This window comes from Salmo salar, chromosome 22 (assembly GCF_965601325.2).
Source record: "Salmo salar chromosome 22, fSalSal1, whole genome shotgun sequence".
In the NCBI taxonomy this organism is placed as follows: Eukaryota; Metazoa; Chordata; class Actinopteri; order Salmoniformes; family Salmonidae; genus Salmo; species Salmo salar.
The window spans coordinates 18,142,628-18,169,390 of NC_138312.1; the positions used below are offsets into that span (position 1 = coordinate 18,142,628).

The 26,763-nt window shown below is 42.2% G+C and overlaps 1 pseudogene across 1 annotated transcript in view; it reads left to right on the plus strand.

Moving 5' to 3' along the window:
- Positions 1-14,617: 14,617 nt before the first annotated feature.
- Positions 14,618-26,763, plus strand: part of LOC106582783 (myosin-7-like) — a 29,162-nt pseudogene continuing 17,016 nt past the window's right edge. The window contains exons 1-3 of the transcript XR_014382258.1: positions 14,618-14,654; positions 25,757-25,914; positions 26,533-26,676. The product of XR_014382258.1 is annotated as a myosin-7-like (transcript). The remainder of the gene's footprint in view (positions 14,655-25,756; positions 25,915-26,532; positions 26,677-26,763) is intronic.

The following is a 26,763-nucleotide window of genomic DNA, read 5'->3' on the forward strand; positions in this document are numbered from 1 at the left end:
GCGGGTTTACTAATGCGTTAGTTCTATGTGTTTCATGTGTTTTATGTGTTTTTCTATATGTTTTATGTATTTTATGTTAGTTCAATGTGTATGCTGACTATGACATTACTTTAGCTAATATAGGGATAAAGATGTAGTCTGTGTGTTGCGATTTGGCTTGATTTTTTCTCCTGGTTCCATACAGCTGATGTGCTGTGCATTGAAGTCCACAAGCAAAGGGAAGAGATGAGAGGAGAAATGCAAGAAGGAATACAACTTGGCTGCTATGAAAGTGAACAGTGTTAATGCATGATCAGTGGTGTATTCATTCCGCCGATTCTGTTGAAAAAAGTTTCTTAAACGGAAGCAAACGGAACAAAACGGGTAAAACATACCTGAATTTGTCCAATACAAACTCTCGTTTGCAACTGTTGTACCAATGATTACACCCTACATCAACTAGATGCAGGCAAGATCGTGCAAGGCAGTATTGAATGTCACTATCTGTCCATGTGTCACTGTCCCCTCAAATTTGTCTCTTGACCTGTGTTCACCTACATTGTAAACTTTCATTCATAGGCTAGGTTGTAGCAACCTGATGGGTAGAGGGAAAATTAGAGTATCATGTACTAGCCTAAACTTATTGCTGTTACATTGAACTGGGTGAATGGAATATGAATGAGAGTCATCCAATATGCTGTAATAGAAATAAGGCCATGCTCATGAACAAAAAAAGAATCCTCCTCTTAAACAGCACTGACCGCCACTGGAGTAAACTGATATATTTTTCTGATCTCTGATTCCCAGAGTAAGCCAACGACTTGGTAGTTATTCATGTGTTAAGTCTGTATTTTTGGTGAAATACTCCTTCCATGGAGGTTTTCGGATTGAGATAGAACAAGACAAAAACAGAGATGCCTCTCCAATGGGCCTTAAAGATTGTCACGCCCTGGCCATAGAGAGGGTTTTATTCTCTATTTTTGGTTAGGCCAGGGTGTGACTAGGGTGGGCATTCTATGTCCTTTTTTCTATGTTTTGTATTTCTTTGTTTTGGCCGGGTATGGTTCTCAATCAGGGACAGCTGTATATCGTTGTCTCTGATTGGGAGCCATACTTTGGCGGCCTGTTTTCCTTTGGGTTTTGTGGGTGGTTACTTTCTGTTTAGTTCATGTTCCTGACAGAACTGTTTAGCTGTCGTTCGTTTTCTTGTTTTGTTGAAAGTGTTCTATTAAAAGTTAATGATGAGCACTCACCACGCTGCAACTTGGTTTACTCCTTTCGATGGCTGTTACAAAGATGCTCCAAGGTACCTTTATTTATTTATTTTTGACAGAAAGAACAGAGGTTATGGGCGTGCGTCTGCAAAAGTGGTGAAAAAATATAGAAATAATTGCAAAAGAGGGCCGTTGTCACGGCCGTCGTAGTGATTGGACCAAAATGCAGCGGGTATGTGAATGCTCATATTTACTTTATTTGAACACTAAACAAAACAAGAAAACATGAACGACAGCTGAACAGTTTTGCAGGCTAACCACAGCAGTGCAAAAACAACTTCCCACAAAAGACAGGTGGAAAAAGGGCTACCTAAGTATGGCTCCCAATCAGCAACAACGATGTACAGCTGTCCCTGATTGAGAGCCATACCAGGCCAACACAAAGAAATACACAACATAGAAAAAACATAGAAATACAAAACAGAACAATACCCCAAAACTCCGACAACACAAAACAAACACACCCCTGCCACGCCCTGACCAAACTACAATAACAAATAACCCCTTATACTGGTCAGGACGTGACAGCCGTAACCTATGATATGCATAATCAATGACTTGGAATTATAAGGTTCTATCTGCAAAATATAGTTTTGAGATACAGAGGGTTATTCAATTCCCAGATCTCAGAGCTGTTTTTGGATGTCTTTCATGACTCAAATACATCACCTTACATGCATTTATTTTGGATTGGAAACCCAGCAATGTGTTAGAATCGGACATATCTCATATGTGAAAGACCATCTATGTAAATAACTCAATTTTGACCAAAATGTCAGATAGAACCTTCTAATTCCAAGGTCTCGATCCATGTGAGGAATGCACCTGAGTGTATTTTCCCAGAGTAGGTGCAAGGGGATGTTGAACAGTTGCTGGAGGCAATGGGAGATTATTGTGAAAGAACAATGTAAACGTTTGTCCTCTTGTCAGGATTTGTCAGATTGAGGGTAAGAAACTAGAGAGAGTGTGTTGAGAAATATACTGTTACATTATTACTGACCCACATGAAGCTTTCATTTTACCTAGAATTTGACTTCATGACAACCATGGGTGCAAGTAATAACTTGTCAAAACACAGATTTCTGTTTGTAGGAGAGTACATAATGTGTCAATACAATTGAGCATTTTATTGATAGAGTGGAATTGATAGGTTCACTTTGGAAGCTGTCCATCTTGTACCACTGCATCTGTCCCATGAACAGCCCCACAGGTGCATGAAGCACTTGTTCAGATCCAGAGCCCACCCCAGTATGACACACATAGAGAGATGAGTTCGGTGGGAACCTGTGTACAGTCTGTCACTGTTCCATTTAACTGTAAGTTGCCGGAGCACCTCCTCCCAAATGGAGAATCAGAAGAGATCAAAGAGAGTTAAGACTGGCAACAGCTGAAGGGCTGGAGCGGTGGAACAGATGCATAAATTCAAAACGCTTTTACAGATAGTCAAACAAACGCTGACCAATCCACAGCTGTCATATTTCATCACAAGCCATCAAACACTCTTCCCATTCCCCCCAAGACACACAAAACGCTCTGTGAACGTTGCAGGATCCAGTGCCTTATAGTGCCAGAAAGCCCCATCTGTCTGCTTGAAGTGTCAGGTTTCACACGCCATCATTGCATAGGGAGCGAGATGTCACATTTTCTGGCTTATCCAGTCAAAGAATCGATTTGCTCTCCCTCTGATCAACAAAGCCCAGCCTGGAAGATGGCATATGAAAGGGGACAGTCTAGCTATTATGTTGGTAACACTTTGATATCTTGATCATTTTTTCATCATCACAAATAAAATCACTACTCATGGTCTTCTTAAATAACATTTTGCTTAAAGTATGTGGAGCACAATACCACAGAGGAGTTTATAAGCGATTAACTTTCTCAATCTTTTATTACTGGGATCCGCTCTATACAGCGCGGATGTCAGTGATACATTATCTAGGTATATAACTTCCAAAATACAGAAATACAGCCTGTATGATACCAGCAGTATTTCTGTATTTTGAAAGTTATATATAGCTTGAAAACTTAATTACTGACGTGCAAAATATTTTGGCACTATATCAACAATGGACTAATGAAACAAATGCCAAAATAGTTTTTGGGTGGTCTCTGACTTATGGTCAGACTCACTCAGGCAAAACAAACTTAAACTTGCACCTTTTTTTCATTGGGAAAACAGAAAGATTTATTTTCTCACAAACATCCCTTCTAAATTTAACAGTAATCCTGGAAGTGATCGTCTAGTTTTTCAAAAGTATCTGTAATCCAATTTCAATTTTTCTCCTGGTAATTAGATTAGTTATAGTTTTTTTGTAATCCGTTACATGTAGCTCGGGGCGGCAGGTAATTTAGTGGTTAGAGTGTTGGGCAAGTAACAAGAAGGTTGCGGGATCAAATCCCTGCTCTGACAAGGTAAAAATCTGTCATTCTGCTGCCTGAACACAGCAGGTAACCTTGTTCCCCAGTAGTCTGTCATTGTAAAATAAGGATTTGTTCTTAACTGACTTGCCTAGTTAAATAAAGGTCAAAAAATCATTTGTTCCCCAACCCTCTTTGTTACTATATATAGAGAGCATTTCAGTCATTTCTAGTGCAATCTTTGTTGAATAGGAAAAAAATCGGTTTTTTTTTTGATTTTCATAATATTTGCACTATGTACTTGAGCTTGTTTCCTCACAAGTGAGAACAACTCAGCTATTTATATATATAAAAAAATACCTGAAAAGGTGAATACCAGAACTTTGCAGCATTTCTAGTTATTGTTTATGGCCATCTAATGAAAAATAATGACTTTTGAGTATGTCTATTTAGGCGGAAATCTACATTTTGCTATAACGCTCAAGAGGTTTTTGTCGGCACTGCTGTCAAACAAAGTACAATTGGATCAAATAGAATTCTTCACACGCAGAGGAATGAGGAGACACACTCACATTATGCACACGAGTGCAAACACACATGCACACACACTTGCACTCGCACATGTTGAAGCCATTACACCGTAGCTTGTTAAGTCATTACTCTGAAGCTTGTTATTTCTCAACCCGAGAGAAAGCAATCTATCCAAAGAGAGCCCTGAGAGATTTGCCACCCGATTGGGCCTTAGGACATGGGAAGTTACATTGAAATCCCAAGAATGTGGTCAAAGCCTGAAAACTAGGAAAACATAGAAAATGTACTTTCAGGGAAATTGGCTTTAATGTTCTGAGATTCCTGTCTGTAGATCACGGAAAGCTCTGTGCTGACCATGGGGAAGGCCCAATCGTGCAGACAGTCTACTGATGACAGTGCAGAACAGCCTTACTCAGCCAGAGGGACTGGGAGGAAATGACACGGTCCAAGAGCTTTGACGTGTTCACAGTGGATCCTCTACACCGGTACTTCATTTTCCCCTCACTCAAAACAGTGAGTGGTGACAGTTGTACCTTTAAATGGTTGTGTCTATTGTACTGAACTGTGTTATCACTGATAGTTTACATGAGTATAAAAAAATCATATCAGAAAAACTCAAACAACCAAAAGGTTAAGACAGTTTCTATCCCTCGAGTCATAAGACTCCTGAACAGCTATTCAAATGACTACCCAGACTATTTGCATTGTTACCCCCTCACTCCCTCTTTTACGCTGCTGCTACTCTCTGGTTATTATCTATGCATAGTCACTTCAACTCTACCTACAGTACATATTACCTCAGTTACCTCGACTAACCGGTGCCTCCGCACATTGACTCTGTACTAGTACCCCGTGTATATAGCCTCGCTGCTGTTATTTTACTGCTGCTCCAACTATTTGTTATTTTTATTTTTTACTTATCTATTTTTTACATAACACTTATTTTTCTTAAAACTGCATTGTTGGTCAAGGGCTTCTAAGTAAGCATCTCACTGTAAGGTCTACCTACACCTGTTGTATGTGGTGCATGTGACAAATAACATTTGATTTGATTTGATTGGAATAGGAAACACTAGATAGTCAGTGTGTATTCCCGTGGTGTTGCTCTCTCCCCGCCTCTCTCCCACAGCCCAGGGCCCAGTTCCCCCCTACCTCATGGCTCTGTGTTTTTGTTGTTGTTGCAGGAACACAGTTGGCAGACCTTTCACAGCATCCCTCCCCACATGACTTAAGCAATATTCCCAGAGCTTGGCTGGACTGGTCTCCCTGGCTGGGCTACTGCCACTCTCACCGGAACACTAATGGGTGATACATGCCCCACAGCTCCGCCACTTACACCTAAGATCAAAGCGTGGGGCAGGGGCAAGGTGAAGGAGGGGGGTGTTTTACGTTCTAGTGTCCCCCCCACCCCCTCTTTGACACCAACATGATATGTCTGTCTGTGGGACCAAATGTGGAAGCACCTGTCCTCTCTGGCGCTAGGTTTAACATGAATAATAATGTAGCGTAGGTCGACTGATCCAACTTGACAAGTCCCCCTTCAGATTGTATTGATTTATTTCCCATCTGGATGTGAAGTCAGCTCAGATAACATAATTCAACTAGATAATATGTCAGCGAGAGACGCACAAGACACAAATGAGAAATGCATCAGTCCCGTCACAGTTAAACCAATCAGTTTCAACATTTTGGTGGAAATCCTCAATGGAAATTGAATAAATAAATAAATGGAAACTGGATTGCACTGGTTTGTTTGTAAGTAGCCAACAACTGTCAACTGAGAATCCCTGATGTACCTTTTATTATGTGAAATAAGTCACCTCATCCATCACAGTTTGGTGAAATACTCTGTGATTAGTTTCCATCTCTGAAAGAAAGAGAGATATTGAGGGTAGGGAAAGGTGGGGGGCTGGCAGGGAAAAGACAGGAAATCCCATTGCAAACTGAACCTCTTCTACATAGTTCTACCAGAGCAAGCCTTTGTAGCGATCCCCCACCCCCTCCATCCTGCCCCCGTCTCTCAACCAACTTCCAACACGAAACATTGCAACACCGTGAGACCCCCCCTCCAACTCACAAACACAGCAGTAGGGAGGGGGATCAAAAGCTCAGGATTCCCCAATGTCTCCCAGTGCAGTCCCACTGTGGTTAGGACTGAGACAGACAGGCACCTTCATTAAACAGAGACCCTAAATGCCAAAAACACAAAGTGAAAATAATACACCAAAAGTGTACGTACACACACACACACTTCCTGTTTCCCTTCACAAATTCCTTACGGGAGGAAAGTTATCTGCGGCACGTTGAAGCCTTCTCTTTCAGTTTTGCCCGCCTCTTTACATTCCACAGCAGTAATTCTCCACACAGTATTCCTACTATCACTTGTTTATTGAGGGTGCACATGCTCTTCATGTGACTCCAATGAAGACTCCAAAAACACTGTACAGAAACTCTGCTCTGTATTCTTTTTTACAATAATACTAATTTAAGATCGTAAAATGGGTGCAGTGCAGGTCAAAGACAACTGAAACGTATTTTGAGGGGAAATGTACAGAAGAGTATAATGTGCACAGTAAGATGGGAAATAAGGATTTTGGTTTAATCTGATTTCCTGTATGTAGTGCTGAGACCTCATGCAAACTGACTTCCAAAAGCATAGCAAGCATTTCCTGATGAACCGAGGGCTATGGAAATGGCAAGTGTGAGTGGACAGAGGTGGGGGGTGGTCAAGGCACCTTGCAACAGCTGGTCTGAATTATCCAGGGGGTCAGGGGTGGCGGGGAACGGGTGGGAGGCACAGAGACTCCTGGCGCCAGGATCGGGGCAGCAGGTCATTGAGGATGACGATTACCAAAATACAAGCAGGCAGCCATACCCTGGAGAGCAGGGGGTGTTCCTGGCTCAGAGAATCCCAGCTACAGGATGGGGAAGCTAGAGGACTACAGCGGTGGGGGGACGCTCCTACTTCCACTTCCTATCAGATAAACCCTTCCTGTCCAAATGACAGCCCAACAGAAACCTATTGAAAGTAAACACCAGTGGAATTACTATTTCCAAGAGTGGACATTACTAGAACTGGTCAGTTTTATCAGATACATTTGTGTAGTTCATCAACCACACACGTAGTACGATCATTTCACCCACATGTAGTTGTTCTCTGCACACAAGCTTGGCATGTTACTAGTGTGGGATAAAATGGACTGGGTGCCTGTTTTTAACGTAGGGTTTTATAAGAACACATTGACAACACCATTTTTGTAATAGGAGCAGAAGCAGGGTTTTGTAAATCTGGTTTATCAATAGATTAACGTGAAACCTGGTAACACTGCTGTTTGCAACACACCGTGTGGATCCCTCTGCTGGCAAAAGCAACATACTGCCACAACACTTCATCGTTACAGTCAGAGAATTCGGTGGTAGGTGAACCCTATTTGGATTGGGCGGCAGGTAGCCTAGCTGTTAAGAGCGTTGGGCCAGTAACCGAAACTTAAAGCCGACTATGTGGACTAGGTGAACAGTCTGTCGGTGTGCCCAGGAGCAAGGCACTTAACCCTAATGGCTCCTGTAAGTCGCTCTGGATAAGAACGTCAGCTAAACGACTAAAATGTAAATGTAAAATTGAAGGGACTAAGGCCAAGGTTGAACATAAGGCTAGGGTTAAGCCAAGATTAGGGTTAGGGTTATGGCTAGGGTTAGGGTTGAACTGGGGTGTGGACATGAAGCTAGAGTTTAGGTTAGGGTTGAACCTGGGTGTGGACATGAAGCTAGAGTTTAGGTTAGGGTTGAACCTGGGTGTGGACATGAAGCTAGTGTTAGTTAGGGCCAGGGTTCCCAGCTAGCACATTTGGTTCCTTGGAAGTTGGGGGAATGCACATTTTTGATTTCCCATTGGTTCTGGGAACGAAGCCATACGTTTCCTGGGCCCTGTTTCCCGATAACGATGGAATTTAGGCTTACGAGTGTTTTAACAATGCATCTTTCCTACAACGGCCGAAGATGTGACATACGTTTCCCAAAACACCATGCAGAGAGAACGTTTGCTAAGTGCGTCATTGAGGCATGTGTCGATTCTGATAGAATCGAAAGAAAGGCAACGCTCCTCTCGGATCAACTTTCTTCATTAAAATCTTACATTAGAATTATTGCACAGTACTGATGATGGATCAGCTCCTATTAAGATCTTATAACCTATGGCTGCAAATATTGAGGCGGCTTATTATAATGCTTACCCAATAATAATGAACTAAATCAAGATTTGGCACGTCGTTGCGCACGTTAGGCTACACATCATGAAATGTATTGAGATAAATGACAGCTGAATTGATTGAACTTTAAATGTATTTCAGTATGACTAAATAGGGCTACAGCCTACTGTATTTATATTTTAATGCAGTCATCTCAGCTTTTATATTTTTAAACGTTGATTGTTTGTATCAATTGCAGAGAGACACTGGCAACTTTGTTTTGAAGTTACTGGTGGTTACAGAGGGTGATAAACCATGTTATTCGATGCTTAGCGAAGATCTCTGTATAAAGTGACTCGGGAGGGCAGAAAAGCATCTAACAATGCACTTAGCTGTTCTAAGAGTGGTCTGAGGCAGGCATTAGATTACGAGCATTTTCAAGTGCAACGTTGATAACGATGGTTTTGGGAAACAGCTCAGAGATTTAACGATGCTCCAACGAAGGTTCTAATGATGAAGTTAGCCTTAACAGGCTTTTGGGAAACCGGGCCCTGACCGGTAAAACTTAATGTTTTTTTTTTAAATGTTCTGTGAACATTACATTTTTAGTTGCAGGGAGGTTCTCAGAACGTTTTACTATGGTTCCCTGAAAGTTTTTCTGGGAGGTTTTATTAATGTCTTGAGAACGACGAAAAAAAGAGTTCATTTTGAGGTTTTTGGAAAAGTTCCTTAAAACTTTCACTGAATGTTTTAATAAGACTGCTGGCTTAGGTTGACTGTTGAACTCCAAGCACAGATAGAACACATGGGAATTCATTTGCTTAGGAATTAATCATGCAAACACATTTATTTATTTTTAATTGTGGCACAGTGTCAGTGAGATTCAAACCTATGTTCTTTAACCATGGAATTAGTCCACTGCACACCAGGATGGAGCTAGCATGCCATGCTGTTTTTTTTTTAAACTCATACCAAGCTGTTCATTTTAGTCTTTTCAAACAGACCCTACTTCAAAGGAAACAAGCATTCATTACATGATAGCTGGGTTAGGCTTGAATTGGGTTAGGGTAATTTTTTTCCCACAGTGCTGTCAAATATATGACATTAACATACACTACGTGGCCAAAAGTATGCGGACACCCTTTCAAATTAATGGATTCGCTATTTCAGCCACACCCGTTGCTGACAGGTGTATAAAATCGAGCACACAGCCATGAAATCTCCATAGACAAACATTGGCAGTCGAATGGCCTTACTGAAGAGCTCCCTGACCTTCAACGTGGCATCACCATGGGATGCCACCTTTCCAACGAGTCAGTTTGTCAAATTTCTTCCCAGCTAGAGCTGCCCCAATCGACTGTAAGTGCTGTTATTGTGAAGTGGAAATGTTTAGGAGCAACAACGGCTCAGCCGCAAAGTGGTAGGCCACACAAGCTCACAGAATGGGACTGCCAAGTGCTGAAGCACGTAGCATGTCAAAATCATCTGCATCTGGGAGAAAAGTCAGCACAAGAACTGTCAATCGGGAGCTTCATGAAATGGGTTTCAATGGCTGAGCAGCAATGCATAGCGCCAACTGTAAAGATTGGTGGAGGAGGAATAATGGTCTTGGGCTGTTTTTTATTGTTTGGGCTAGGCCCCTTAGTTCCAGTGAAGGGAAATCTTAACGCTACAGCATACAATGACATTCTAGATGATTCTGTGCTTCCAACTTTGTGGCAACAGTTTGGGGAAGGTCCTTTCCTTTTTCAGCACGACAATGCCCCCATGCACAAAGCGAGGTCCATACAGAAATGTTTGTCGAGATCGGTGTGGAAGAACTTGACTGGCCTGCAAAGAGCCCTGACCTCAACCCCATCGAACACTTTTAGGATGAATTGGAACGCCGACTGCGAGCCAGGCCTAATCGCCTAACACCAGTACCCAACCTCATTGATGCTCTTGTGGCTGAATGGAAGCAAGTCCCCGCAGCAATCTTCCAACATCTAGTGGAAAGCCTTCCCAAAAGAGTGGAGGCTGTTATTAGCAGCAAAGTGGGGACCAACTCCATATTAATGCCCACGATTTTGGAATGAGATGTTCAATGAGCAGGTGGGTGGATGGGTGGATGGATGGATGGGTGGTGGGTATAAAAATCATTATGTGGTTAGCCCACTGTTGCAGTAGAGGGCAGTGTTGCTCAGGATTAGTATTGAGTCAGTTTCCTGCTTTTCTTTCTGCTGAGTTGTCATGTGGCTGGCTGCATTCAGAACTCTTCTGTTAGACTGTATGGTTATTCATTCAAATACAAGTTTGACAAATCATATTAAAAGAATACCTTTTGGATAGAGTTGTCTCTCTCTCACCTTTCAAGGCATCATGCTCTCAACCTCTACAGGTAAAATAAGTAATTCAATGTTCTCCTTGTGCAGGACACTAATCTTTACTGTCAAACAAGAAAACAATTTACCTTAACTTTTTATAAAGGATAATATAGTGTGGTATTGTGTGCTATATTGAGTGTGGGGGGGGGGGGGGGAGAATTGAGACACAGTGGTCTCAGCTGTTCAAGTGTCAGGCCTGCTGCCGGGAAGTTGCACTTCTCAGGATGCCAGCAAGGGGATGTGGGGCAGGACTTTCCCTTTCCCTTTCCCCCAGGACCCACTTCACCTGCTACTAGGACAACACACAGAACAGCCAGGATATATAACAGAGTATAGCTTTGGTATAGCGTAGATTAGCCATTTATCACTGGCAGAAGATGTCTTCTTTCACAGAACCATGGAAGCAGAATATTGTTGTGATCATTGACAGAATAAAATCGTTTATTTTAATTTTTTATTACAAAAAACACAAGGAAGGGGTAACATTAAAGTATTAGAACACGAAGGACAAACAATACAGCATCAAGACACTATCAAACATGTATCAGTCTTTCCGCAACAGAGCCATCCTTATGTGTGAGGGTGCATGTGCATGATAGTGATATAAAATATATGTCATAGTTTCCTTTTTCATGATCACAATCTTGTGAAACCCGAACCCTCCAAGATCCCCCCACAGTTCCCCAATAGCTGTCCCTCAACCATTCGAGACCCCTCCACAGTCCCCCCCCGGAAAAAAAAATGATATATACAATTAATTCCATTCCCCACCCCCAAGAACCCCCCAATGCACCAACAACCAAGAGAATGAACTAAAGAGACAAAAGGAAAAGACAGAAGAAAACAGCAAACATCAATGCAAATTTAAAAAAAAATATATATAATACATTTAAAACAAAGGACATCAAGGACAACTGAAATCATAACAGCAATGCCAACTGTATATGTTTGTGTGCATGTCTGGCACTATTACATGTATGTGTGTGCTCTTGTATGCATGTATTTGAATGAGAGTGTGTGTATATGCATGTGTACAAACACCTGCACAGCATCAGCCTCAGGCAAACCGGCATTAGTTGTAAAAACACTGCCACTTAGTGTCATTCAAATGTACTTTTATTATGTTTTATTTTGACTTTTTTTCCCCCTTTATCTTTTGACCATCATTCTCTCTCTCACACAGCAACTCCACTCCCACTTGTCTCCAATTCCACATACCAACCCTCAGCTTTCCTCAGCCCATCTATCTCTGCTGGCCACCCACTTCGTGTTTCTACGCAACACATATCTTTCAACTATGCTATGATGTTTAATGTACAATTTCAATCTGTCTAATCGAATAGAATCTACAGATTGCGTGTTGAAGATAAATACTTTTACTACGAGTATTAAAATAGGTTGTGTTAAGGTGCCCCCTAGTGGCTAGACCACTGACATGACAGGAGTCAATCTGTCAAACATTTGGTGTTTTTAGTCATTTTAGATAGATTACTATTAGGGTTGCAAAATTCCAGTAGCCTTTCCAAAATTCCCAGGTTTTCCTGAAATCCTGGCTGGAAGTTTCCCATAATTTTTGTGAGTAGGGAACCCTGGAATCCTCCAACCAGGATATCTGGAAAACCAGGGAATGTTACAAAACCCTAATTACTGTAAAGTGTAGCATATCAATCAACCTCCAAAATAGCTCATATGTTCCATTTATTCCATAATTGTGATAAGAGATGATGCAAAAAAAACCAAACATAGCTGATATGCCTAACTTGCTGAAACAAATGTGGTTTCTACTGACAGTTGAGATGTACAAACTATGGCATAACGGAACGACGAGCGGGCAAAATTTGTCATCAAACTTTGTCATCAAAGTCTGGCATCCTCTGGATTTATGGTGCTTTCAAGACAACTGGGAACTCTGAAAAAAACAAGGTTTAATCATGATGATGTCAGTGATCTTTGGGTCGGACCTCTAGAAAGAGCCTTGAGTTCCCAACTTGCAATTCAGAGTTGGATGACTGTTCAAAACGTATTTTCCCAGTCTGAGCTTGTTTTTTTTTTCTCGAGTTCCCAGTTGTCTTGAACTCACTGAAATCAGATTTCCCAGTTCTGAGTTTCCAGTTGTTTTGAGCGCGTGGCATAAATCATGGTGGATTGACAGCATGGCCAATGTTGAATGTTTATCATTTTAAGCTTGGAAAAGAGACCCTTAAACCCAGACTTGGGTCCACACACCCAATCCACTGAATAGCAAGCAAGTCATTGCTTTGCAATGCTTGCAGTTAGCCACTAATTCCTTCCAAACCACTCATTGTTGAATTTGCGATTTACAACTTGTTGTGTAATGTTTATGTCCGATGGCCGATGAGCACCGATATGTTTTATCAATAATTTCTCTTCATTATTTCTCTTCATATGACTCGGACTAAAAAGGATTTGCCTGTAGATTGTCGACTTGATTCATGATGGTGACTGCTAGCTTGCTAGCTAAGATTTTGAAAGTATGATGTTGACATGATCAGTCCAATCAAAGCTACTGTAGATATAATGTGATTTGATGTCATTTTATCTGTGGCCAATGACCTTGAGCCTTCTTGGATGGGCACTTCTAATGTAACTCTATGGCAGCACCAAGGGACTTGAATTTTCAAGCTCTACCCTTAGATTTGGCAGTGACGTACTGTCGCCATGAGTGACAGAACACTGAGCCAATCACGGTGCAACTAGAAAACATTACCAACCCCTACGCTCCGTATTTTCCACTGCCCCACTACCACAGAAAGCGCTGAGCTAGACTGAAACACCTGCAGTTTGGAGCTACCTTACTCAAGAAAGTAAAAAAGAGACCATGTTTTTATGCGACTTTATTAACTCAATCTTAATTTTTATTAATTGTTTGCAAACTGATATGTGACATGTATGAATGCCAAAATAACATGCAAAACAGGCATCTACCCCACAATTATTTATTTTTTTATAATTTGTTTTTTCTAGAAAGGTGGGGCTCAAAACAGGTGGCTCTGCCCTACTTGCCTTGAATTACAGGTTGCCACTGGTCCTTTGTCCTGATCTTAGCCACCTTCTGATTGTGCCCATACTGAAGCCATAGCATCTACACATGGTAGTAAAATGTATCTCTTATTAGTGCACTGTGTCAGCATTGTGACCAGTTTTTCTCGTCCCGCCCTGTATGCAAATTACTTGACAGACATTCTTTGAAAATAATATTTATTTATTTATTTTAAGACACATATTAATGCCATAAGTCAATGGTGCCGCCTGTCAATGATTGTAGAGGGCAGGATAATGAACATTTCAATAGTTTCACTGTCCAGATCCATCTACACATTGTGTGTCTGACTGCATCCGGAAATGTGATCTGATCGCGATCAGATAACAATGCATCTTTTAATCGTTTACACCTGTCTAAAAACGTGGGCACAATCAGAATGTGGACAAGATCAGGACAAAGGATGCATGTTAGAACCAGGTATGAACGGTGGATCTGGGCAGTGAAACAGTTGCCATGAGAGACAGGTGCTGTTGTCTTGTGGGGTATGTGTGTGTGTATGCAGAAATAGGTCAGGGCTTGAGGACTGTGTAAACCAGGGGTGTCAAACTCATTCCATGGAGGACCTACTGTCTGCTGGTTCTTGTTGTTTCCTTTCAATTAAGACCTAAACAATCAGTGATCTAAATTGATCAATCAAGTACAAGGGAGTAGTGAAAACCACTCGGACATCTGTGGAATGAGTTTGATACATGTAGTGTAAACTGCGAAAGAGAACCTGTGCATCAGTCACACATTCCTGTTGGTGTATGGTCTGACACTGGCCCACGGACATGCCTCTCATTGTCACAGGAGCTTTCATATCTCATATCAAAACATCACAGGGGCCAAATCACTGTCTCAAGCCTGTGTAGCCACCTGTACCGCATGGGTATCTTTAAAAGGACCCCCAAGGTCCCCAGAGGTACGCCTGCCTGCTTGTAAATTAGGTTAAGATATGTCTACGCTGACAATGAGATGTCGTGGGTCACATAATGCTGCTCTCACAAGCAGCCAGACAAATGACCTCCAATTCTATTTTAGGCCATGCAGAGCAACTAAACCCAAGGCCCACAGTATAGAACATTTCTTTACAGCCTGGTCTCATAGATTAGACGTAACATAGTAAATGTAAATCCGTGACACTGACGGTAGTATAATATGTTACGTTTGGTATGGTTACATAAGACAGGTGTTACTTATGGCAAAAACAAAAGTAGGGTGGATGGGTGGATGTGTAACGCGAACGTCTAGGTTGTGAGTTCGAATGTCATCATGGACAACTTCAGTATTTTAGCAACTTTTCAACGACTTACTACTTTTTTAGCTACTTTGCAACTACTTAGCATGTTAGCTAACCCTTCCCTTAACACTAGCCTTAACCCTTTTAGCTAACCCTTCCTCTAACCCTTTTAGCTAACCCTTCCCCTAACCCTAATCTTAACCCTTTATCCTAACTCCTAAACGTAACCCTAACCTTAACCCTACCCCTAGCCTAGCTAACGTTAGCCACCTAGCTAGAATTTATAACATATCAAACATTTTGCAAGTTCATAACATATTGTACGTTTGGCCATTTTGTAACATATATCACAAAATGGGTGATGGACATCAACAAATAAATACATACCATATGAAACGTAACATATCATACTAAATGGAGCGTAATAATAAATCAATACATCTCCAATATTATGGAAAAGCATCTTTTGATATTTTCATATTTATGCCCAAAATACACAAGAAAAGTTGAAAATAACTAAATTGTGGATTACTGAGCTCAGTGGACTACTCCTTGTTTTGGACCATTTACTGTCAACAGATAACTTAACAGCTTTTGTGTTTGTGTTGCCTTGTTAACCCCTCTAGTCAGTCTCTGTGCTTAATGGGGGGGGTTCTGGAGGCTGAAACAGGCTCTCAGTGGGATCCTGGAGTGCGTCAGATTGTCTGCGGGGCTGTGTTTAGATAAGGCAGCATGCCCATTGTCTCTGATGGCCCGGCAAGGCTGAGGTATGCCTCCATGCTCTGGAAATAGAAAGACAGCTGAGGGCGTCCATACCCCAGGCAGGGGCAGGCGCACAGACAGAAACCGAGACTTAGCACAATGAAAGACATACCATTGTTTGGAGCCAGGGGGTAATGGCAGAGGTATCTCATCCAAATGAGTTGCTAAAAGACTGATTAGCTCATATTATTGTCTGTGTGGGCTATAGCTGTTGACTTGGAGGGGGCATGGAGGGAGCTTTCACAGAGGAATCATTGAGGTTTTGGCCTGTGTGACACGTCTTTGTGTCTCCTTTGATAATTGATGGCGAGACTTGAGCTTCTACAGTTGCTGTCAGCTTTTGTAGGCAATCACTGGACGATTACAGAAAAATTATCAGGCGATGAAATGTACAGTAGAAAATGGACGGCCACCTCAGTGTCTCTGCCATTAGGTTTGGGTTATCTAGAATGGAAAAGTAAGGGATTGGAATTTGTCATCTCCTCACCAACAGAAAAAGGGAAGAGAGGGGAATTGAATCGTACTACACCGGCTCCGACGCTCGTCGGATGTGGCAGGGATTGCAAAATATTACAGACTACAAAGGGAAGCACAGCCAAGAGCTGCCCTGTGACACAAGCCTAAATGACTTCTATGCTCAGTTCGAGGCAAGCAACACTGAAGCATGCATGAGAGCATCAGCTGTTCCGGATGACTGTGTGATCACGCTCTCCGTAGCCAATGTGAGTAAGACCTTTTAACAGGTCGACTTTCACAAGGCCGCAGGGCCAGACGGATTAACAGGACGTGTACTCCGAGCATGCGCTGACCAACTGGCAAGTGTCTTCACTGACATTTTCAACCTGTCCCTGACTAAGTCTGTAATACCAACATGTTTCAAGCAGACCACCCTGTGCCCAAGAACACTAAGGTAACCTGTCTAAATGACTACCGACCCATAGCACTCACGTCTGCAGCCATGAAGTGCTTTGAAAAGCTGGTCATGGCTCACATCACCATTATCCCAGAAACCCTAGACCCACTCCGATTTGCATACCGCCCCAACAGATCCACAGATGATGCAATCTCTATTGCCCTCCACACTGCCCTTTCCCACCTGGACAAAAGGAACACCTACGTGAGAATGCTATTCATTGACTACAGCTCAGCGTTCAACACCATAGTGCCCTCAAAGCTCATCACTAAGCTAAGGACCCTGGGACTAAACACCTCCCTCTGCAACTGGATCCTGGACTTCCTGATGTGCCACCCCCAGGTGGTAAGGGTAGGTAACAACACATCTGCCACACTGATCCTCAACACAGGGGGCCCCTCAGGGGTGCGTGCTCAGTCCCCTCCTGAACTCCCTGTTCACCTATGACTTCATGGCCAAGCACGACTCCAACACCATCATTAAGTTTGCCGACTACACAACAGTGGTAGGCCTGATCACCGACAATGATGAGACAGCCTATATGGAGAAGGTCAGTGACCTGGCTGTGTGGTGCCAGGATAAGAACCTCTCCCTCAATGTGATCAAGACAAAGGAGATGATTGTGGACTACAGGAAAAGGAGGACCGAGCATGCCCCCATTCTCATCAATGGGGCTGTAGTGGAGCAGGTTGAGAGCTTCAAGTTCCTTGGTGTTCACTTCACCAACAAACTAGAATGGTCCAAACACACCAAGACAGTCATGAAGAGGGCACGACAAAGCCTATTCCCCCTCAGGAGATGGAAAAGATTTGGCATGGGTCCTCAGATCCTCAAAAAGTTATACAGCTGCACCATCGAGAGCATCCTGACTCGTTGCATCACTGCCTGGTATGGCAACTACTCAGCCTTCAACCGCAAGGCACTACAGAGGGTAGTGCGTACGGCCCAGTACATCACTGAAGCCAAGCGTCCTGCCATCAAGGACCTCTATACCAGGCAGTGTCAGAGGAAGGCCCTAAAAATGGTCAAGGACTCCAGCCACCCTAGTCATCAAATCAAATCAAATGTTATTGGTCACATACACATGGCTAGCAGATGTTAATGAGAGTGTAGCGAAATGCTTGTGCTTCTAGTTCTGACTAGGGGGGGGGGCTCCCTCTGCTTTTTCCTGAAGTCCACGATCAGCTCCTTTGTTTTGTTGATGTTGAGTGAGAGGTTATTTTCCTGACACCACGCTCTGAGGGCCCTCACCTCCTCCTTGTAGGCTCTCTCGTCGTTGTTGGTAATAAGGCCTACCACTGTAGTGTCGTCTACAAACCTGATGATTGAGTTAGAGGCGTGCATGGCCACGCAGTCGTGGGTGAACAGGGAGTGAAAGGAGAGGGATAAGAACACACCCTTGTGTTGAGGATCAGCGGGGTGGAGATGTTGTTTCCTACCTTCAACACCTGGGGGCGGCCCGTCAGAAAGTCCAGGACCCAGTTGCACAGGGCAGGGTCGAGACCCAGGTTCTCGAGCTTAATGACGAGTTTGGAGGGTACTGTGGTGTTAAATACTGAGCTGTAGTCAATGAATAGCATTCATACATACAGTTGAAGTCGGAAGTTTACATATGCCTTAGCCAAATACATTTCAACTCAGTTTTTCACAATTCCTGACATTTATTCCTAGTAAAAACCTGTCTGACCTGTCTTAGGTCAGTTAGGATCACCAATTTATTTTAATAATGTGAAATGTCAGAATAATAGTAGAGAGAATGATTTATTTCAGCTTTTATTTCTTTCATCACATTCCCAGTGGGTCAGAAGTTTACATACACTCAATTAGTATTTGGTAGCATTGCCTTTAAATTGTTTAACTTGGGTCAAATGTTTCGGGAAGCCTTCCACAAGCTTCCCACAATAAGTTGGGTGAATTTTGGCCCATTCCTCCTGACAGAGCTGGTGTAACTGGGCTTTGTGATGGCCGCTCCAAAACCTTGATTTTGTTGTCCTTAAGCCATTTTGCCACAACTTTGGAAGTATGCTTGGGGTCATTGTCCATTTAGAAGACCCATTTGCAACCAAGCTTTAACTTCCTGACTGATGTCTTGAGATGTTGCTTCAATATATCCATATAATTTCCGTCCTCATGATGCCATCTATTTTGTGAGGTGCAGAAGTCCCTCCTGCAGCAAAGCACACCCACAACATGATGCTGCCACCCCCATGCTTCATGGTTGGGCAGGTGTTCTTCGGCTTGCAAGCCTCCCCCTTTTTCCTCCAAACATAACGATGGTCATTATGGCCAAACAGTTCTATTTTTATTTCATCAGACCATATGACATTTCTCCAAAATGTACGATCTTTGTCCCCATGTGCAGTTGCACACCGTAGTCTGGCTTTTTTATGGCGGTTTTGGGGGCAGTGGCTTCTTCCTTGCTGAGCGCTTTTCAGGTTATGTCAATATAGGACCTGTTTTACTGTGGATATAGATACTTTTGTACCTGTTTCCTCCAGCATCTTCACAAGGTCTTTTGCTAGGAGACAGAACGCGTCTCCTTCCTGAGCGGTATGACAGCTGCGTGGTCCCATGGTGTTTATACTTGCGTACTATCGTTTGTACAGATGAACGTGGTACCTTCAGGCATTTGGAAATTGCTCCCAAGGATGAACCAGACTTGTGGAGGTGTACAATGTTTTTATGAGGTCTTGGCTGATTTCTTTAGATTTTCTCATGATGTCAAGCAAAGAGGCACTGAGTTTGAAGGTAGGAAATACATCCACAATTACACCTCCAATTGACTCAAATGATGTCAATTAGCCTGTCAGAAGCTTCTAAAGCCATGATGGAATTTTCTGGAATTTTCGAAGCTGTTTAAAGGCACAGTCAACTTAGTGTATGTAAACTTCTGACCCATTGGAATTGTGATACAGTGAACTATAAGTGAAATAATCTGTCTGTAAACAATTGTTGGAAAAATGACTTGTGTCATGCACAAAGTAGATGTCCTAACTGACTTGCCAAAACTATAGTGTTTTACAAGAAATTTGTGGAGTGGTTGAAAAACTAGTTTTAATGACTCCAACCTAAGTGTATGTAAACTTCTGACTTCAACTGTAGGTATTCCTCTTGTCCAGATGGATAGGGCAGTGTGCAGTGTGAGGGCGATTGCATCGTCAGTGGACCCTTTGGGGCGGTAAGCAAATTGGAGTGGGTCTAGGGTATCAGGTAGGGTGGAGGTGATATGATCCTTGACTAGTCTCTCAAAGCACTTCATGATGACAGAAGTGAGTGCAATGGGGCAATAGTCATTTAGTTCAGTTACCTTAGCTTTCTTGGGAACAGGAACAATGGTGGCCATCTTGAAGCATGTGGGGACAACAGACTCGGATAGGGATTGGTTGAATATGTTCATAAACACACCAACCAGTTGGTCTGCGCATGCTCTGAGGTGCGGCTAGGAATGCCATCTGGGCAGGCAGCCTTGCGAGGGTCAATACGTTTATATGTTTTATTCACGTTGACCATGGAGAAGGAGAACCCACAGGCTTTGGTAGCGGTGCGTGTCAGTGGCACTGTATTGTCCTCAAAGCGTGCAAAGAAGCTGTTTAATTTGTCTGGGAGCAAGACTGTAGTCATGGACTGTTCTTTCTGCTACCGCACGGCAAGTGCTACCGGAGCACCAAGTCTAGGTCCAAAAGCTTCTTAACAGCTTCTACCCCCAAGCCATAAGACTCCTGAACAGCTAATCAAATGGCCACCCAGACTATATTTGCATTGTCGTTGCCACCCCTCACCTCCTCTTTTACGCTGCTGCTACTCTGTTTATTATCTATGCATAGTCACTTTAATTCTACCTACATGTACATATTACCTCAATTACCTTAACTAACCTGTGTCCCCTGCACATTGACTCTGTACCGGTACCCCCCCTGTATATAGCCTTGCTACTGTCCTTTTACTGCTGCTCTTTAATTATTTGATATTTTTATTATCTATTTTTTTACTTCATATTTTTCTTAAAACTGCATTGTTGGTTAAGGGCTTGTATTCAGCATTTCACTGTAAGGTCTACAACTGTTGTATTCGGCGCATGTGACAAAAACAATTTGATTTGATTTGAAAGGGGGTAAGAGTGGAGCGACGGATCTTACTTTTGTTATTGTGTGAGGTGGAGAGCGAGAGAGAGAGAGAGGGAGAGAGAGAGAGAGAGAGAGAGAGAGAGAGAGAGAGGGAGGGAGAGACAGAGAGAGAGGGAGAGACAGAGAGAGAGGGAGAGAGAGAGAGGGAGAGCATGAGAGCATGCACGTGTGGTGTTTAACACTGCTGGATGCAATGCACTCGTAAATCTCCATCTCTTTCGATCTCTCTGTCTAAGCCACATGGTATTCTGTGAATGAAGATCTAAAACAACTGTGACCCTTCAGAGCTTCCTGGGATTCAGGTCTTGTCGTGATGTCCCAGATGACTACACTGGCTCTCCACATTGGGATCAACTTACTGTTGGGCCAGTAAACCCACAGCATACAGTCTACCGTATGTGTAATAATCAAAATATGGGCATTGAGAGGGCCTTCACTTCATACAACCTCCCAAATGATTTTGGTAGAGTATTTTCAGGATGTAAGGAGAGCTGTTGTTTTCAGGACTCAGCTGTTGCAGTGGGATGTAGTGTGGCACTACAGAGGGACGTGCAGGGTGGGTCCATACTACACTACAGTGTGGATTTATTTTAAAGCAACACTGATGGACTTTGGGGATTCATCCCCTCTCATGTGTTATCGGCATGTCAGCTTTTTTAACTGCAGAGCAAGTGACACGGTACATAACACAGCCACCACTACTCTGAAGTGCCCCTTGTCCTGAAATAGCTCTGGCCTGCTATATCTAACTGATGCCCAAGAACGTTTCAGCCATTGATGCAACACCTCTCGCCCTGCCACAGCAGGAGATAATGCCATTAACGAAGATGGCTGCCTCTTAAACCAAGATTTCCATGGAGGACATTGTTTTCCCCTATCGTCACTATTGAGTCCTGCACTCTAACACATAAGAACACTTATAAGGCATTTACAAACCATTTGCTCACCATTTATTAATCATCACTCCCACATTTGTAAATGTTAGTAAACTAATTATTCACAAACAGTTGAAGTCGGAAGTTTACATAGACTTAGGTTGGAGTCATTAAAACTTGTTTTTCAAACACTCCACAAATTTCTTATTAACAAACTATAGTTTTGGCAAGTCGGTTAGGACATCTACTTTGTGCATGACACAAGTCATTTTTCAAACAATTGTTTACAGACATATTATTTCACTTATAACTCACTGTATCACAATTCCAGTGGGTTAGAAGTTTACATACACTACAGCTTGGAAAATTCCAGAAAAATATGTCATGGCTTTAGAAGCTTCTGATAGGCTAATTGACATTATTTAAGTCAATTGGAGGTGTACCTGTAGATGTATTTCATGGCCTACCTTCAAACTCAGTGCCTCTTTGCTTGACATCATGGGGAAATCAAAAGAAATCAGCCAAGACCTTATAAAAACATTGTACACCTCCACAAGTCTGGTTCATCCTTGGGAGCAATTTCCAAATGCCTGAAGGTACCACGTTCATCTGTACAAACAATAGTACGCAAGTATAAACACCATGCACGCAGCTGTCATACCGCTTAGGAATGAGATGCATTCTGTCTCCTAGAGATGAATGTACTTTGGTGCGAAAAGTGCAAATCAATCCCAGAACAACAGCAAAGGACCTTGTGAAGATGCTGGAGGAAACAGGTACAAAAGTATCTATATCCACAGTAAAACGAGTCCTATATCGCCATAACCTGAATGGCCGCTCAGCAAGGAAGAAGCCACTGCTCCATAACTGCCATAAAAAGCCAGACTACGGTGTGCAACTGCACATGGGGACGAAGATCGTACTTTTTGGAGAAATGTCCTCTGGTCTGATGAAACAGAAATAGAACTGTTTGGTCATAATGACCATTGTTATGTTTGGAGGAAAAACGGGGAGGCTTGCAAGCCCGAAGAACACCATCCCAACCGTGAAGCACGGGGGTGGCAGCATCATGTTGTAGGGGTGCTTTGCTGCAGGGCGGACTGGTGCACTTCACAAAATAGATGGCATCATGAGGCAGGATGATTATGTGGCTATGTTGAAGCAACATCTCAAGACATCAGTCAGGAAGTTAAAGCTTGGTCGCAAATGGGTCTTCCAAATGGACAATGACCCCAAGCATACTTCCAAAGTTGTGGCAAAATGGCTTGAGGACAACAAAGTAAAGGTATTGGAGTGGCTATCACAAAGCCCTGACCTCAATCCCATAGAAAATTTGTGGGCAGAACTGCAAAAGCGTGTGCGAGCAAGTAGGCATTCAAGCTTGAGTCAGTTACACCAGCTCTGTCAGGAGGAATGGGCCAAAATTCACCCAACTTATTGTGGGAAGCTTGTGGAAGGCTACCTGAAACATTTGACCCATGTTAAACAATTTAAAGGCAATGCTACCAAATACTAATTGAGTGTATGTAAACTTCTGACCCACTGGGAATGTGATGAAAGAAATAAAAGCTGAAATAAATCATTCTCTACTATTATTCTGACATTTCACATTCTTAAAATAACGTGGTGATCCTAACTGACCTAAGACAGGGAATTGTTACTAGGATTAAATGTCAGGAATTGTGAAAAACTAGAGTTTAAATGTAGTTGGCTAAGGTGTATGTAAACTTCCGACTTCAATTGTATGTGTATGAAGTCCCTTAAACATCCTGTGTTGTGTGATTAATCTTTTGCCAGGTAGTGTAGGAATGTCTATCAATGGCATGCCCATCTTTTTGTGAGAAATTACACTGGTCAATCAAAACATTTATAAAGTATTTGTTTTAAAGTACAAATAGCACTCACTTTAGATTAGGGACTGCAAAAATACTTTACTATTGATTAGTAAATGGTATATTAATGTAGGAGTAAGGATTAATAAATGATGAACACACAATTGATTAATGCCTTATGAATGGTTTACAATGGACCTTTCAAATAAAGTGTTACCGAACATTATAATCCTCTAATTTGTGTCTTCTCTCTGTTTGTACTGTCTCTTCAGCTGAGGAAATTACAAATGAATCCCAATCGCATTTCGGCCACTGCTTCAGTACTGCTGTGACTACAGCACTGGAACATGAAAGTGTGCTACTGTGCCTGTTCAACAATAGATCTTTCCAACAGTGAATCTTTCAATCAGGAATGCTGGACTCTGGCTTTGTCTATTCTGGGACACTTTGAACCCACCCCCCTCTATGCACTCATACAAGGCACCATCTCCTCCTCTGCTCCTCTGGACTGAAGGTCAGGTCCACTGGGGCCAGAATTTGAGAGGCACCGTCCTAATAATAAGACTCATAACGTTCATAGACTAAAGCACACTAGTAGTTTTCCTTTCACATTTACCACAGTAGAGTTCTCTGGAGTTGAGATATTTCACTTTCACAATATGGAGTACTGGCAATGTGCCATTATCTTTGCATAAGTCATGTATAACCCCCTTGTGTAGACATCATTTACAGAACACCAATATAACTTGTTACGAAAATATTACTGCTTTGCTATTTCATCAAACATCTTCAGTGTGTCAGTATCTTCCACGTAGAGAATGTAGATGTACTGTCCGCCACCATGTTCAAACAGAGAGCCGTTTGTCTCTATTAATATTGTGTGATGTATTTATAGAGCATGTTTAATGTCACACAGATGGGCTACTGAAATAATCTCTTCTAAGGTTGCATCCTCCTGTGGCCACACACAATGGCAGACACCCCTGTTGGCTCCTCACAACAAAGAAGCCGCCTGGGCAATTACTGAGGGACAGAGTGAGCACATGGGCGTCTCATTCACTTCATGTTGCGCTGTGCAGACTTGAGCTTTTCAGGAACTTTTATTATAGAGAACAAGATAACACTTGGTATTTTCATTGAGGACGAAAGTGACACTAGACAGGTTTTAGTCTCAACAAATAGATTTAATAAGCTACTACATATAATGATAAGTGTGAAGTATTTTGTAAAATATACCGGACAATTGCATTCACAGGCAATAATAAGTGTAAATAATTGTGAATAAACTATTTCATAGTAAACTATTAGTTAACCCTTGTGTAATAAGACAGTTATTTAGAATATATGTCAGGATGACACTTTATAGACCTATCTGGTCCCAACGGTATTTGAACTTTTTAAACCCCTTATGTTTATAAATTCGTGGGCAACTTAAACGGCTTATCAGTCAAATGTATTGTGTTTCAGTCTAGTTCGAGGCAATTACGTATTTTTCATTCTGCATGGTTGTCGGCTAGATAGTTGTTCGTTCCACAGCTGACAGTGACACCAAAGTTTATAAAAGCCGTTCAATCATATTATAATTATGTTTACCCCTTCACAATGTGTACCCTACATAAATTGTTACTGTAAAAATAGCCAGCTTGAGATAAAAACCTTGCTTTCCTTTTGTGTCAATTGAGACACGCGGTCACGACCAATAGGCGATGGAGGAGGTGGCATATGCTAATTAGGGACTAAGCTACTCTGACCGTGACCTTGAGAAAGACAATAAAAAGCGCACACACTGTTCCAAATAGGCATCCCGTTGCAGGACCCTGTTTGAGGTCAGTTTACAACTTATCTGGTTTTGGGTTTTTACATCATTACACGCCTTTACGCGCCAGCGCCATACCCATGTGTGGTTTTTTAAACCATTTTTTAATTTTTTTATTCTTGCTGAAAAATGTCTTGCTATTTCTGTGCTGCCTAAACTGTGTTGTCATCTATTGTCAACAATGGATTTACTCACTACATTACGCACGAATCGTAAATGTTGTTCTTTGAGTGCGTTTTTGGTTTGGTGATGTTTCATTCCTACGTTTGTCCAAACTAAACTTTTTATGAATGAGGAAAAAGTTGACTCACTTAAATGTGAACCGTAATAAGAAAACAAAAGAATGCAAAGTAAATGTTCCTCTCTTTTCCAAGGAGTTTTAGAAATCGTCTGTCCTGTCGGTGCTTCGTCGGCGTGTGGAGTTTTGCCATTGCGGTATTGTCCCGCTTTGACGCGAATGAGTTCTATGCAAAACTGACCTGGAGTTGCTGGCTGCGAAGACCTTCGCGTTTTATGGTAAAAAGCGAGCATGGGTTCCAGACGAAAATGAGGCTTACATTGAGGTTAAGATCAAGGAGCTCAACGGAGACCAAGTCATCGTTGAGACCAAAGATAGAAGGGTGAGTGCCGCGCTCAGGGATTTGACATAACCATTTACTCAGGTTTACAAAATATGACTATGCATTACCTCCTCACTGTGCAAAAACTGGTTGAATCAACGTTGTTTCCACGTCTTTAATATATATATATGTGTGTGTGTGTGTGTGTGTGTGTGTGTGTGTGATGACGTTGAATCAATGTGGGAAAACTGATTGGATTTGCAAAAAGTCATCAACATAAGGGAATTTCGTATTTTTTTCACCCACCTTTTAACCTAAGTCAAATAACATGTAATGTTTTGTTGATTTCACTTTGAATTCACGTTAGTTGACAACTCAACTAAATGTAAATCAAAACTAGAAGTTGAACTGGCATCTGTGCCCAGTGGGTCATTTCTTTGCAAGTGTTTATAGATAGTTAAATACTAAATAAAATAATTAAATACTCATAATAAATATAATATAATAATTTATTCTGATACGTTATTATGAATCGTTTTTAAGAATAAAATGGAATATAGGTTTGTAGTGACTGAATATGATAAGACAACAGAACCAGAATATATTTGACCACAGATTTCCTTGCCCAAGGCCCCAGTCTCACTGTCGCCTCTTCCTCCTTCCTCTCCCCAACTCTAGTCTCTTACAGTGAAGCAGGAGGACATCCAGCAGATAAATCCTCCTAAGTTTCACAGGATAGAGGATATGGCCATGCTGACACACCTCAACGAGGCCTCTGTGCTCTTCAATCTGCGCAGGCGCTACGCCGCATGGATAATCTACGTGAGTGACCCCACAGGGGCAATGGCGGGGTGGGACAGTTGTTCCATGCACTTCCTGGGATCCCTGAGTAGCCAGAACCACAAGTCA